Source organism: Nasonia vitripennis, chromosome 3 (assembly GCF_009193385.2).
Source record: "Nasonia vitripennis strain AsymCx chromosome 3, Nvit_psr_1.1, whole genome shotgun sequence".
Classification (NCBI taxonomy): domain Eukaryota; kingdom Metazoa; phylum Arthropoda; class Insecta; order Hymenoptera; family Pteromalidae; genus Nasonia; species Nasonia vitripennis.
In genome coordinates, this window is record NC_045759.1 from 22879341 (window position 1) to 22894161 (window position 14821).

At 50.6% G+C, this 14821-nt stretch overlaps 1 protein-coding gene across 12 annotated transcripts in view; it reads left to right on the forward strand.

The window, feature by feature from the left end:
* The first annotated feature begins 1321 nt into the window (after positions 1-1321).
* The window catches only part of LOC100118247 (Down syndrome cell adhesion molecule-like protein Dscam2), a 79787-nt gene continuing 66287 nt past the window's right edge, over positions 1322-14821 (forward strand). For 6 of the 12 annotated variants that reach the window (XM_031927444.2, XM_031927439.2, XM_031927438.2 and 3 more), the window contains exon 1: positions 1323-1979. The gene's annotated coding sequence lies outside the window, so the exon portion shown is untranslated. Of the gene's footprint in view, positions 1980-14821 lie in introns of all 12 variants that reach the window. The other 6 variants (XM_031927443.2, XM_031927437.2, XM_031927440.2 and 3 more) reach the window with 3 other exon arrangements.

Consider the following 14821-nt stretch of genomic DNA (forward strand, 5'->3'; position numbering starts at 1 on the left):
CTCGGTTATGCGCGCATGCATGTGCTGGTGGCCGTAATATCAGGAGCCATATCTGTGGCCTATTGATAAGGGCCTCTCGAGATTTCTCCGCCGCGCGAGACTCTTTGCCCTATCCCAAATGCCTCTAAACGCGCGCACATCCGCGCGACTGGAGATTACGCGCAGAGGTAGAGGGCGCTGGCATCAGACCGACTGGTGGTGGCGCTGATGATGGTTCCGGGCGAGGCAAGGTGGCGCTGAAATTGTCCGAGAATTATCGCGTCCAGTTTTCGACGGGGCTTTAACAGCCCCCTGCCCCCGCTCGAACGATCAACGAGGCCAGATCGCGGTTTCTCTGCAGTAGCATGTGCACAGTGCGCGTGTGGAGGACGCTAGAGACAAAGGATGCGGGAGGCGGAAGTGGTCCGCGTGAGAGGGAGACGAAGATGCATATCGTGGGAACTGCGCGGAAGGTGAATAGCGATCGCAGGGGGGAGAAAAGTTGCACTTTTTCGTCGTTAATACGTTGCGCGTTTTCCAGTATGATTCAGGGGGCAGCCAGAGTTTGCAATTCCCCTTTACGCGGATTTATCGTTAATCAGTCGCTGTAACTGAATTTTCCCGTGCGAAATGTGATTTCCGCACGAAATTAAACCCCCGTGCACGGCAGAAGTTAAAATTCATTAGCCCGACCCGAATAACTCCAATTATCCGCAGCGCGCTGCTATAAAAAACAGTCATCGCAGAGACTGCGTAGCAGCTGAAAATACAAAAAACAGAAAGCGGCGCGGGAAAAGTGTTAATGAGAGAGAAAGAGCGAGTGGGTCAGACGGCGGCGCCTCGGGAACAAAGGCTAAAATTACATCGACGTCAAATCTCAGGGCTCTTTCCTGAGAGTTAATCCGTGGCCATTAAAACCTGACGTTTATGCGAGCCGCCCCCGCTCAGAAGTAAAGCCGGCTATAAATTTCAATCAAAAATGCGGCGCCGCGTCCAGCACACGTCCCCCCCCCCTTCCCCTTACCCATGTCATCGTAAACGAGTAAATCACGATGCTGAAACTTCGGTTACAGTGTAAGTAGTATACGCGAAACGTGAAATCCACGATTTCGCCGCTTTTAATCCGCTACATCGGTCATGCAAAAAAACAAAAGACACTCACCTCTCGAACGCCTGACATGTCCTAACCTCTCCTAATAATCGAGGAGCCGCATAGACTGATCGCCAACCGCCGTAAAGAGCCGCGCGAGCACTCGAGATCCTTCCCGCGAAAAACCGTTGGAGGCACAAAGCCAGCGCGCGGAAAAACGACGCGCGCACACACACACACACAAACTGCAGCTCTCGAACGCGAGAGATAAACGAAATAAACCGTCCGCTCGCGCGCGCACACAGCGGTCCGGGTAATTGCGAGCGCGCGCGAACGAACCACCAGCACCACCCCCCGATCCACCTGCCGACATTTACGAGAGAGCGAGTGAGACAGAAAGGGCAGAGATTGTGCACGGGGAGAGAGAGTGAGTATAGGGTCGGCGAACCTCGCCGGCAGGGGGCGCACCGGCGAGAGAGATAGAGAGCCGGTGCGAGAGAGCGGATGCTGTGCGACGCTCCGGAGAGAGAGAGCTCTCAGTTCTGCGCGCGAGCTTCTCCTAGCAGCAGGTGGTGTGTGCGGGCGCGACCCCCCCCCCCCCCCAGAGAGACAGACTCGAGTGTTGCACGTCCAGGATGTATTAGAGACAGAGAGACTGGTATCTACGGTCGATCATCGAGTGTGTGCCAAAAGGAACGATCGGAGAGAGGAGAGGAAAATTGCTCGCGACTCGACTCAGCTGCAGATCCGGCGATCGTCGCATGCCACACACGTGACCGTCGCACTCTGAGGGGCCATCGACGCGGAAGAAGCAACACAGACGCTCGCAGCACATCGGACGCTCTCGCGGAGGAACTCTTTTTTCGGATAAGAAACGATGATGCGCGCCGGATTCTCCAGAGATAAGCATGTACGTATAGTGTGTATACCTGCTTCTGTACATACGTAGCGACTGCATGTATATGTATACGTGTTGTTCTATCTCTCTCTATCTCTCAGCGAGATTTGTGTGTATCCACGCCGAGCTTCCGTAAATAGAGATTTGCCGGCGTAAGCGGGTCGCGGGCAAACATTGAGAATTCGGTCTTTGTACCGCTGCACAGCGGCGTTGCTCTTATGATACACTTTATCTCTCTTTCTGTGTCTTTGGGCCAGTAGGAGGTACTGTACTTTTTTCTCCTCGTCTTTCAAATCCGCTGGGCAAACGCTGCGTTGCCATTTTTCTCCCGCCGGATTACTACCTTCCCCCCCCCCCCTCCCTCTCTACACGACCTGAGAGGCGCGAAGATTTCTGGAAAAGTCTGTTTACGGTGGAGCGAAAATATCACGTGACCAGGTCACTTCGGCCGGTATAGACACACAGAGCGCGGCTACTAGTCGGAAGTCGGCAAAATATTTCCGCGAAACAGAGCGGTAGAGAGTTAACCTCCGCGCTCACGCTGTGAGGGGCCAACAAACGAGGCGAATTGAAATTCAATACTAAAAATACGGCGATCAATATATACGCGGGCATCAGCAGCAATATTTATTCGCGGAAGCGGAGGGAATAATGCCGGGCCGGAAGGCGGGAGAGAAAAATTGACGAATAACGGCCGAGAGAGCTCGCGTATAACGAAGGGCGAGATAGAGGAGAGAAAAATAACGAGCCGCGTGTTTCTCTCTGTATATATTTTCGAGAGAGAGAGAAAGGAAGATCGTCTCTCTCTCTCTCTCTCTCTCTCTCTCTCCACTGCGAAAATTGGCGTGTTCTTTACTGCACAGCAGGCAAGCGCGTGCTCCGCCACTTTTCATGCGCCGCGGCGTAGTCCCCGTAATTATTCTCTCGAGATTCTAGCTCACGTTTCCTCACTATCGCGCGGTAGCGCGGCGGCGGCTCTTCTCGGCAGAAGTACAAGACGTTAATACGAGCGCGCGGGGGACACGTGCACTCTCTCGCTTGTACGAGCCGCAATTATCGCCTTTGTATTTAAATGAGGACTCGCGCCCTGTGTATGACTTTATTCTTTTTTCCTTTAAAATTTCACTAGGTTGAGGCGCGATAAATTAGTCCGCTGAAAATGTGACTCGCTTTGGCCTCTATGCAGCGATGGTCGCGAGAGTGGAGAGGAGGGCATTTTTTGCAGCCGGGTCGAGTCTCTCTCTCTCTCTCTCTCCGCACGTGGATATGCGCTTTATCGATCGCGGATGAGCGCGACGGCGACGAGGGCAAAAGTGAGAGAGAGGCAGTCATTTGAATGGGGCTTTTATTCGATGACGGAATTCGAGCGGTTTATTATTCCGGGGGGGTCGGCGACGTGTGTTTTGATTTTGCGCGTGGAAACGTTGCGGAGGCCGCAGGGAAATTCGGAAATTGACCGCTTCGATTGACCTACAGAGAGAAGGCGTTTAATATAAAAAAATTAATTTTCTGGGATGGCTGGCATTCAAGAACAGCCAGCTCTATATACCCCCGCACGCGGAATCGAGACAAAAGATCGTCGGCCCTAAATTCGCAAAGCCGTATCATAAAACATGAGCGATTCCCCTACTTTTACACCGGGCAATTCCGAGAGGCGCGCGCGGAAAAAGGGAAGAATGGAAAAAAATCACTCGCGTATATTATTCCACTTTTCCAATATTAGAGAGCGCCGGCTGCTTTTAATCTGATTCCACGCGCGTGAAGTGCGTCCCCCCACCCCTCTCTCTCTCTCTCTCTCTCTCTCTCTCTCACTCTCGCTAAAGACTTTATCGTCGCGGCCAATTCAGCGCTGCTGCTGTTGCGCTGATCCGTTTAAAATTTTTATGCGTGTCTCACGCGCTTCCCATAAACGTGCTTGTAATCTCGTTCGTCGTTGCGCGCGCGCAAACTAAACTCCCCGCGCGCTGCAGCAGCAGCAACGCGTATTGCAAAATCGTAAAGCATTATCGTCGCAAGTGCCGCTGCTTCGGCGTAATAAAAACGGAACACTCCGACTGACGGCTGTCCGGACGCGCTTTTGATGGAAGGGAAGGGGGTGAATTTTCGAAAAAAATAGAGCCGTCGAGGTCGGGAGTCTGTTTTTTATGGGTATAGCTATATACTGTGACGCTGGAGTTTTTCTTTTTTAAACGCTGCGTATAAGCGCGCGTGGGGATATCGAATAAAACGCGAGCTATGATATTCCGAGAGGCAATGCAGCGCGATGGGTTATTTTGAATAATTCAGTGGCACGCGCGCGAGGAGAAAGGTTTCATCGAAATTATCAGAGAAAGGGGCGACCTGGCCTAGTGGAACAAGCCGGCTATGGTCGGACTCTCTCGATACTCTGTGTGCACATGGGATTTAGTTCGCGGAACAATATAACGATGTAAAGCGAGAATATTTTTGAAAGAAAAATCAAAAATCGTTATCCGAACGAGATCCTTTTATAGATTTACTAAAACACACCCGCGCGCGGAATATAAAATATCGCGCGCGTATGAATTTTTCCCTACGCCACGTAAAAAAGGAAATCGCTCCGCGTTTTTAATCGTAAACTGGATAGCGTGACAGTCGCCAAATAGTTCAGAGCCCCGATCGCCTATCATAAAAGCGGCTCGTCATACGCGTGGAAGGAAGAAAATATATATCCAGAAATAGCTCACAGCGCCGGCCGTCGACGTCCCAAGACGAAGCTTTATAATGTCGTTATTGGAATCGGCCTATATCGCGCGAGGGATGACGCCGAGACGACGTTATAATAGGCAGTAACAGTTACGTGATTCCATTGAAAAATCCTTCCTGAAAGGAAGTCCGCGAGATAAAAGTCGCCTTCCTCCGAGAGAGAGAGAGAGAGGGTTGTGTCCTCCTACTCTTGCAGCGGCGAACGAATCGATAGGAAGCCTCTGTCTCTCTTTCTCTCCCGCCGCCACCGTCGGGAGATAATGACCTCCATTATGAGCTGGGAATTCCACCGAAATTAATGAATATATATCCCCATGGCGAAGAATAATTGCCGGGCTACGCTCGTCCGTCTCTCCTTTCTCGTACTCTCGGCCTGCGCTTCGCGCGTAATTTTTTAAACAGTGCGCGCATACACTTCTCCCCGCCCTTTTTCGCGAATCCTTACACAGGGCCTCGAATAACCTCCTTTTCGAGAGAGTCATTAGTTAGCCTTATTATTATCCTCGCGTTACTCCATCTCTCCCCAGCTTAGATACACTCGTACACACGCAGCGAATACAGAGCTGCATTTCACGGATTCTCCTACTGAATTTTCTCGAGAAAAACAATAAGTCCCGCTGTTTTTTGCCTTCCTCCATTTCAATCTCCGCTTCTCCCTCGCGAGGTGCATCGACAAAGGAATTAATAAAGACTCATCAAAGCGCGAACGACAGACTATGTGTGCAGCAGCGGCAGTTTGAGAGTTTATTAAAAAGCAGCAGCAGCCGAGCATAGCCCTTGTACGTGTATAGAGTGCAGAAAGAGCGCGTATAATATACTAGAAAGGGCCAGCCGTCGCAAGCAGCCCGAGCGTCAATATTATATTCCGCTCAATTAATGCGCGCCCTTTCATATTTTGATCGAGCTGTGGGCTCGCGCGCCAGCTATCTTCGATTAATTTTTCCCCTTTCAGATCCGCCCTTTCGCTCGCGGAATATGAATGGATCGTGTTTTTTTTTCTCTAAGAATTTTTTCCCTTCCGCAATGCGGCGACTGGAAAAAGTTTCTTTTCGCAATCAACAACTACTGCGATATTTTGATTGCTCCGCTGCTGCATCGATCGCCTATTTTTACATCCCAATTGCAGGACGTTGAAAAAAAATACACCCCTCCACGCGCCGGACCGCTCGATATTCTAACTTCCCGTTACAAGCCGTGACAGACCGAGCGCTTTTCTCTCGGATCCCCGCCGCCGATAAATTAACCGATACCTCGCTCCAGGATCGCTCAAGAGCTGGCTTATATGAAAAAGCCCACTCAGACACACATCCTCCGTACATCCAAGTGAAATAAAAGAATATAGAGATATATCGGGGAGAGAAAGTGAGAGCCAAGTGCCATATTATATGTCGCTCGATTAAATGCTCTCCTCTCGTGCATATGCGAACCTTCTCTTCGTTAAACGAATTCTCGTACACACGCGCGCCGCGCGCGTATACGCGACACTCTCTCTCTCTCTCGACGTTCGATGGCATATCAGCGCTGCTGCCGGCGCACTTCAAAGAGATCAAAGCAAGAGGAGCCGGAGTGAGAGAGAAGACGAGCCTCGGCGACGCTTGTTCGCCATTACCACCCCCCGGCGGCCTTCTCTCCCCGATTACTTTTCATTAGCATGTGCCAGCGCCCGCCGCCGCGCTCACGGCGTGTAAATACGCAAGCTCGACTGTACCATCAACTCTTCGGGAGAATAACAATCAGGTTGGGCTGCGCGCGCGGGAGAATCAATGTTATTCTACGGAGGCTGTGGCTGCGCGCAGTAATTGTACGAGATGAGGAGGATCCTCCCGGGCTGAGATTGACCGACGCGATGCTACAGCGTTTTTGCTTGCTTTAATTAATTGCTCGCGATTAAGGTATCGCCGCTTAATGTTCTCGACGAACGGCCGGCCGGACAGGCTCGATTTATTAATCGCTTTACAGTCGACGCGTATAACGCGATAGAGAGAGAGAGAGAGAGAGAGAGAGAGAGAGAGCCGAAATGAAACAGTAATGAAGTGAACGCGCGCGCGCGTGTGTGTAACGAAACTTTCGGAGCGCATTAAAACGAAATTATACTCGCTCGAATAATTAGGCGGCGAAGCGTCCGACCGATTAAAATCTAATCCATATTGCAGTCCTCCGCACCAGGCGCGCAAAACACAAATGCGTATATATAGAGTAGTCCGATGAACCCCCCGCGCGTCGATTATAATCTCGTCCCCGTCGAACTCGAGAGAGTACAAAGTGCAGCCGTTTTTCACCGGCAGCGCAATTATACGCGAAGGATCTGTCCGCAGAGCGGTGGCTAATTAAAATCCGCAAAGAAAAGAGCTGCAGATCGATCTCGACAGCGAGCGAGGGGTCTTTAAACTTTTAATGCTCTCGTCCAAGATTCACTTTGTCCGAGGCTAGCTCCACCACCACGACGACGACGACCCTGTGTGCGACGCTGCCCGAGGCCGCTATATATAGTATGGAGAGAGAGAGAGAGAGAGAGAGAGGAGCAAAGGGGCCAAGGTAAACAAACTCCCTGTCGCGTATAGCAGCGTTAACTTTTAAGCTATGTATATGCAAAAAAAGCCCGGCAGGGAGAACGAGTAACGCGGCCGGTGTATGACAACGTTTCAAGTTCGCGCGCGTCGAGAAGAAGAATGTCTCGGCGCGAAAAACTGATTAACCTTCTTGGACACATTCCGCGTAACTCATAAAACTTGATTCGGGAGAGGTAGAATTTCGCCGCGCGAGGTGTGTAAATAAAATTCGGCAAACTTTCTTCGATTCACTTTCACGCCTCCGAAAACCCTTTCTCGCTGCGGCGGCGGAACCTTTTCAAACTGTCAGTCAAGCGGCGCTGGCGCTTTTATGCTCGGCAAGGTAACGGCGTCTCTCTCTCTTTTTTTTTTCCCGGAGTCTGTCGACGAGCCGCTTTATTGACGTTTATTGCGCGCGCGGACCCCGAGTAGACTCCGTCTCTCTGTGTGTAGGATGAGGTGTATTTTCGCGTAGCGTGAATTTCTAGCTGCCCTGGTGCTAGTAACGAACGGAGAGGAGGGAGGAGGTTTTAAAGCCTTTAGCGTACGGCTGGGTCGGTGTTATCTTTTTTAATTTTGCCAGTGACGGAGAGAGGAAAGTTTATAAGCGATTTTTCTATCTCATCGCTCGTTCGCGCGCGGGTTAACGAAGATCGCGTTGTTTTTATCGCAATAACGCTGCCGATTCGTTAACACGTCGACGTGTTATTACAGTAAGCTTGAAGTCTTCCGAAAAAGGAACAAAGGCCCTTTACAAAATAATCGCTTCAAGATACAAGCCGCGCGCGCGCTTCAAAAAACACGGGCAATCAGCATAACCGAGCAGCAGTAGCGAGCAAAAAAATTCCATTTTTCATCCTCGTTTTTAATTCCCACCCAGCAGCAGCAGCAGCAGCAGCCTCGTGTGAAATTCCCTGAAAGTTCCTTCTTAAAAAACGGGATTAACGCGCGCGCGCGGGCAAGCGCCACTGCAGCGTAGAGAAACAGCCCCCGAAGCGGCATTACACAGTCGGAATGAGACGAGCATTTTTATCACGCAAGCGAGGCGAAAAACAGGACCCAACACACACCCACACTAGCGTAGAGAGAACGTGTCCAGTCCGGCAAGAAATTAAACCGGACAAATCTCCTTCTCCAGCGGCAGCCGTGCGCGCACATAACGGATTAAATTCTTGTTTCTCTCTCACGAGCTTTTCAATGCCGTTCGCAGGGCTTTATAACGAGCGCGCCGCCTTTTCAGTTGCGCTACACGTGCTCGAGTGTGCGCGCAGGGTTGGGGAGTAGAATGAAGAATCCGACTTTCAAACAGGTTGAGTCTTATTATTAGAGAGGGAGATGCTCGCGCGGAAAAGTGCGCAGTCTGCTATATTATCTATGGTGTATAGGTATAAGGTGTGCGATTAATTTCCCGCTTCCTCTAACCGAGACCAAATCGAATGACCACAATCGCCGTCCGTCCGTCCGATTAAACACTGCTCGAAGCTATACAGCCGAAAACTACCTACGATCCGCGCAGGGAAGGCAATTTAAAGTTTTCCGTTCGCGCCAAAAAAGCAGCGCCGGATAATTGCCCTCGAGAGCTGAAGAAATAAAAGTTCGTAAACGGCCGATGATTAGCGTCGTTCGTACAATACACCCACAGTCGAAGGGGATGTAGGTCAGAGTCGAAATTACACATCGCTTTTCGTTATAGCACTTCGGTGAGAGAGGGAGAGAGCCTCGGGCTGTTTTACATGAGTTTACGCCTCTATCTCTCATCGGCCGCGATTCGACGCGTGCTGCGCAGCCTCTGGGCTACGGCCCAAAATCAACTGTGCTTCAGCCCACGAGAGACAGAGACAGCGAGTCTTCCAATGCCGATTGATTGACCGACGAGAGTTAATTTAACCCCGACCGCCAGGATAAAACGTGCCGGTAGTTAATTGGCTCCGCGGAGATTCATAAATTTCTAATTTGGTAGCCCTTGTTCGGGGGCGTATCGGTATAAATGTGCAACGCGGGGGTGTACGCGTTCGATTGATTCTACGCGATTCCTGCGGTTCTTGGATTACACGCTCAAACGACGTCCTTAACGCGCTTCTTTCGTTCATCGACGAAGGCCGAATCCACAGAAGCAATTAACCCGCCGAGCCATTTGGCTCGAACGTCGCTGCAGTGTCTGCGCCGAGGCGGTAATCCCAAAATGTGTTTGACTAAACTTGACTTCGCCGGGACGCGCGTATAAATCCGATGCCGAGAGTTCCAAGTGCCGCGAGCGATATCCCTCGCGCTGCGCACACTGTCAACTCGGAACACTTCGAATTCGAGAGAGAGAGAGAGGGGGTATTAGGAAGAATCTTGGGCGATACGACTTCCCGGAGGCAGCTGCCGACGGCCGTTTTCAATACTTGTTTCGCCCCGGGCAGCGCAGTCTCTCCGCGCGTCTGGAAAGTTGAGAGCCCTGAGCGCGTAAACAGCAGAGGCAAGAGCTGCGGGGGAGAGAGAGAGAGAGAGAGAGACTTGGATTAATTTTATCACGGGTACAGTAGGGTCGAAAATTAAAGAATTTCCTTGTGCATATATTTCGCGAGCCGCCGACGAGCGGAGTGTTTGAAGCTAGTTTTTTACGCGTCCTGGCTAATGCCTTCCTTTCTAAGTTTCTCGCGTGCGGCTACTTTAGGAATTAATTAAAATAGTTGCCGCGTGTACATACAGCCCGAGAGTCGAATTAAAACTCGTTTTTCTGCTGCGTGTAGTCGGCTGTTTATTCGATGCTTTTTTGAGTGTATACTTAAACGAAAGCTCGATCGATTTTCGCATGTACGCAGATTTACACGGGTAATTTTGCCCCGGGGAGGAGAACATCGCCTGTGTTATTCACGGAATATCGAGAGAATTTTGGAATCCAGCCCCACACAGAGCTCGATGCTAATGCTCGCCGGTTGGGTAATGGGGATGAGAGTGGTTCTTTGGGAATTACCGGATTGAGGTTGGACGGCGCTTTGTGCGCGGCGAATAATCGTGGAAATCTCATATCGTTCGCGAATTTTTACTCTTGCATAGAAGAAAAAAAGAACACGTGTACAGCTCTCTCGGCGAAATATTACGACGCGAGCCATATCCGTGCGCGGCGGTTGAACGACGAAAACACGCCATCAATATTTATCCTCTGCCGAACAACAATGTTCGTCCCAATTCCGGAGACTACATCGACCACCACGCGCGCGCTCGTGAATAAAAAAAACAAGCCCGCAAATCCACGAGTTCTCGCGCGTAATTGCAGCAGGGGGTACTACTCTCTCTCTCTCTCTCTCTCTCTCTCTCTCTCTCTTTCTCTCTCTCTCCATCGCGAGAGAGAACAATATCGTCGAGCGCGTTATGCAGCTCCACTCTCGCCATAAACAGCCCTTTGGGAGGAGGCTGAAAACTGCTGCTGCTATGGAAAGGGGCATAGGTGGGGGAACTCATACGTATGTACGCGCACGAGCTCGCGAAACAAAAACGTCGGGGGCGAAAATCAATATTTCGGAGAGAGAGAGAGAGAGAGAGAGAGAGAGAGAGAGAGAGAGAGGCTGCGATATGCAGTAGCAGCTAGCGAAGGCTCTTTAATGTTCGATGCCGCTCGTTCGCGCGGATGGTTATACTGGAAACAATTTCGCGCTGGAGCGAAACGGCCCGTTGTCAACAAGTTTTTCGTTTCTTTACTCGGCCCTATTATGCTCGTGTATTTAGATTGCAGCCATAGAGAGAATACGGCTTCATCGGCGGCGGGGGAGGATGGAAATTTCGAACGAAGCCAGAATTTTCAGGATGAATTATGAACGCGTCGGTGGCGCGAGAGCGGATATATATTAAATGAGAGCCGCGCCGCGCCGCGAGCTTCTGCATTTATTTATTCCATTTCCACTCGCGCTAGAGCTAGCTAGCTTCTTGATAAATTTCTCACGCCTTAATTCTCGACGGCCAGTAGAGAGGGCCGACTCTTTTTTAACGGTATCGCGCATACGCGACCGCATCGAAAAAAAAGTAGATCTCGCGGAGATCGGCCTATTGTGATCCGGCTGCGGCAATTAAAACGCGCCTAACCGCTCAGAAACTAACGCGCCATTAGCCAGCCTCACGCAGGAAAAATCATCTTAAACATTCGCTCGCGGCCATTAAACGGCTCGAGAGAGAGAAAAAGAAATCCACTCTTTCTCTCCCCGGCAGCGGTATTGTGTACGGGGAACACAATAAGGCAGCGCGACTTCTCGACACAACACCCTTCGCGCGAGAAATCGGTCGATTGTGTGCCGCAGTGTATAGCACCGGCCGATATGGCTCTCTCTCTCTCTCTCTCTCTCTCTCTCTCTCTCTCTCTCTCTCGACTACGCTGCAGTTCCGAAACACAGGAGGCGTTCCAGCGACGCGCGATATTGACTAAATAATGCATAGCCTTCGCTCCACATACAGGAGGCCGAGCGAAAAATAAAGGGTGTCAGTGAATCTCGAGTGGGCTAGCTGCACAATAAGCTCGCTGCAGGAGCTTAGAAAAAAAAAAGAAGTAGAAGAAGAAGTGTGTAGCGGGAGAGCAGCTTCATAATGACGCTTTTGAGAGATCTCTCGGGGCGCTCGCGCGAGTGTTGTACACGCGTGTGTGCAAGCAAACGCTCTGCGCGCGAGACTTTATATCTCGTCAGCGGCGCTGCTGTATTGAAGGGCCGCCGTAGTGGCCCATAGAAGCCCGGCATCTTGATACGTCGCTTAGCTTCGGGCCACGTGCGCTTACCCTTTCTGCAGGACACTGCTGCTGTAGTCATTAATTATGCAGAGCTTGATCAGCCGACGCCTAGCTGTCCTGCATAGATCCGAGCTTGTTTTGTATAATATTCGCTTTTTTACGAGTTTTCAGGAATTTGAATTTCCCGCGCACACGCGTTATATAACCTTGGCGCGGCGACTACTCCGCCTGCATATTTAACCGCGGCAAAATTGTCCTTAATGGACAGCAGGCCGTTATACAAAGCGCTCTAATAAATCTTTAATTCGCCGCACTATGTGCTCGCGCGGTACGTCGACCCTTCTCTCTTCCGCTGCAACGTAGTTGAAAAATAAAAAGTATACACATACGCGGCGCAAACAAAAAACAGCCGGCGCGTACTTTCGCGTGTAATTAACGTCGGCATTGCACACGCCGGCGCATATAATACACAGCGCGAGAAACAAAAGTTGCAGCTGCGCATTTTTCGAGTGAAAAGTTACGCCGCCGCCGCCAAGTTTTATTACTTGAATTCCCTCGGTTAACTCGGCGGGGCGCGCGCAATTACGCACCCCGACTTTGTATACTTATTTTTTGGAGCTCACATTATGCGTGTTTAGCATAAAAAGAAAATCGGGCTATAACGTAAAAGCTGTACACATAAGAACCTGTAATTCCGATCGATTCTCCCTAAGGGGTCGTTACGTGCCCCTGAACGAATCCGCCGAATCGAAATTTGCGTATTAGGAGAGGGATTATACAGGTGGCCGCGAGGCTTATCGCATTACACGAGCTGCGCGCACGCGTATTCCTTCCGCTATATTTATACAGGGTGGTAGAGCAAAGCCCGGCTCTCTCTCTCTCTCTCTCTCTCTCTCTCTTCAGTCCACATATAGCACAGATAGAGAGGGAAAGTATATACAGGGTATTAAAGGAAAGCCTCTTCCGGCGCGTGTAAGTATTTCCCTTATACAAGGTTTATCCGTGTGCGTATATAGGAAGAAAGCGTACAACGAAGGCCCCTCATTATCCCGGCGGCACAATGAACGAACGCGGCCATCCGGTATTGGCATTTGCGCCGCGGATTCCAATGGAATTTAATTGGAGAAGATCGAATCGCGCGTAACGTTGCTGCTCGCGTGTGTGTTCGCATGCAGAGAGACAACTGGATTCTCTCTCCCTCTCGCAAACTCGTTAACTTGCGCCTGGCTGGTCTGTAAAACGATCGCTGTTCGCTCGACGTATATACATATATATAAACTCTGTCTCTCTCTCTCTCCGGCAATCCGAACGTACGGGGATGGATATGCGGTCGAGGGGGTGTAGAGAGCGCGCGAGAGGAATCGATGCGCGCCGGCTGCTGACAGCTGATGCCCGCGCCCGCCAGTTTTTCGGCTAGAGCGCTTTTTAATCTCTCTCGCTCTCTCCCGCTGCAGCCGCATCTTTTTTCACTTTGCCGCTCTTACGAAGACGTTGCGCTTCGTTCGCTGATGCGATACTCTTCTCTGCTGATCGATTGCGCTAAATACAATGAAATCGTAATTACGAGAGCCGAGAGAATATTTCGTTTGCTTTTAATCACGTCGGCTCGGGAAAAATAATAATAACGATAAAACGAGATAAAAGAGCGGCTCTCTCTCTTTATATACACCAGCCGCGTCGAACAAAAACATCTTCCAGCGCGGGAGGCTTTTCTTTCATATATATATATCGCGTCACAGTTCCGCGACACCGGATCCGCGCCGACTATCAATGCAATCGCGCGGAAAAAGCTTCGCCGCTATTTTCTCCGAGAAGTCCGTTATATATAATACACCTTACACCTCGAATATTCTCCCGCGACTCTAACGCGGCAGATACAATAATTGCAGCCTCCGCGCTCACGTCAGTCAGAGAGAAGCCTCGGGGAGAGAACGCGAGATAAACAACGAGGCGAACAAGACGTATCGCTTAAGGAAGATTAATCTCCGCGTTACTTGGATTAATGCGGCTTCCGAGTAATTGATTAGATTTCGCTCTCTCTCTCTCTCTCTCTCTCTCTCTCTCTCTCTCTCTCTCTCTCTAGCGACTTCGCCCACCGCGCCAAATGGAACAGCGCCCTCTGTGTGTGTGTGTGTGTGTGTGTGTGTGTGTGTATACAGCGGGACTATACTGAGAGAAAAACAAACGAGACGAATCCCGCGGAATTACATTTCCTCCGCTGCGCCTTTGGCTCCTACTGCACACGTATGCGGTTGCTCCCTCTCTCTCTCTCTCTCTCTCTCTCTCTCTCTCTCTCTCTCTCTCTGATACATATAGAACAGACCGAGTATATGGCAGCGGTGGCATACGTATTATACACAAAAAATTCTCGCGCGCATCAATTTCGCAAAGTGCAGAGCGCACCGCGGGACGTCGCTTACTTTTTTCTCTCTGCAAGTATTTTCTCGCCCCGCGCGCGCGCAGCTTCTTCCACTCGCGACTCGATTGTCTTCGCGTAAATACGGCAGCGGCTTCTTCTTTTTTTTCTGCTCTATCTCTCTCTCTCTCTCTCTCTCTCTCTCTCTCTCTCTCTCTCTCTCTCTCTCTCTCTCTCTCTAGCTCTGCAGGACTGTTTGTCGAGTTTTTTCGACGTCGCGCGAGTAGTAATTTTGCGGCCGCACCGCGCGCGTGAAGGAAGTGGAGTGAAAGAGCGAGCGATTTTTTTTCTCTGCGTTGGGCTGTATAACGCCGTGTCACGGGAGAAAGATTGAAAAGCCACTTTTTAGGTCAGATTTTCGGACTGAAAGGGTGTTTTAATGCGGATACGCTGCGCGTCTACTGGAGCGTTACTTACACACACACACACACACATGCTCGGGTTTGCGCTAAAATTATACATGCAA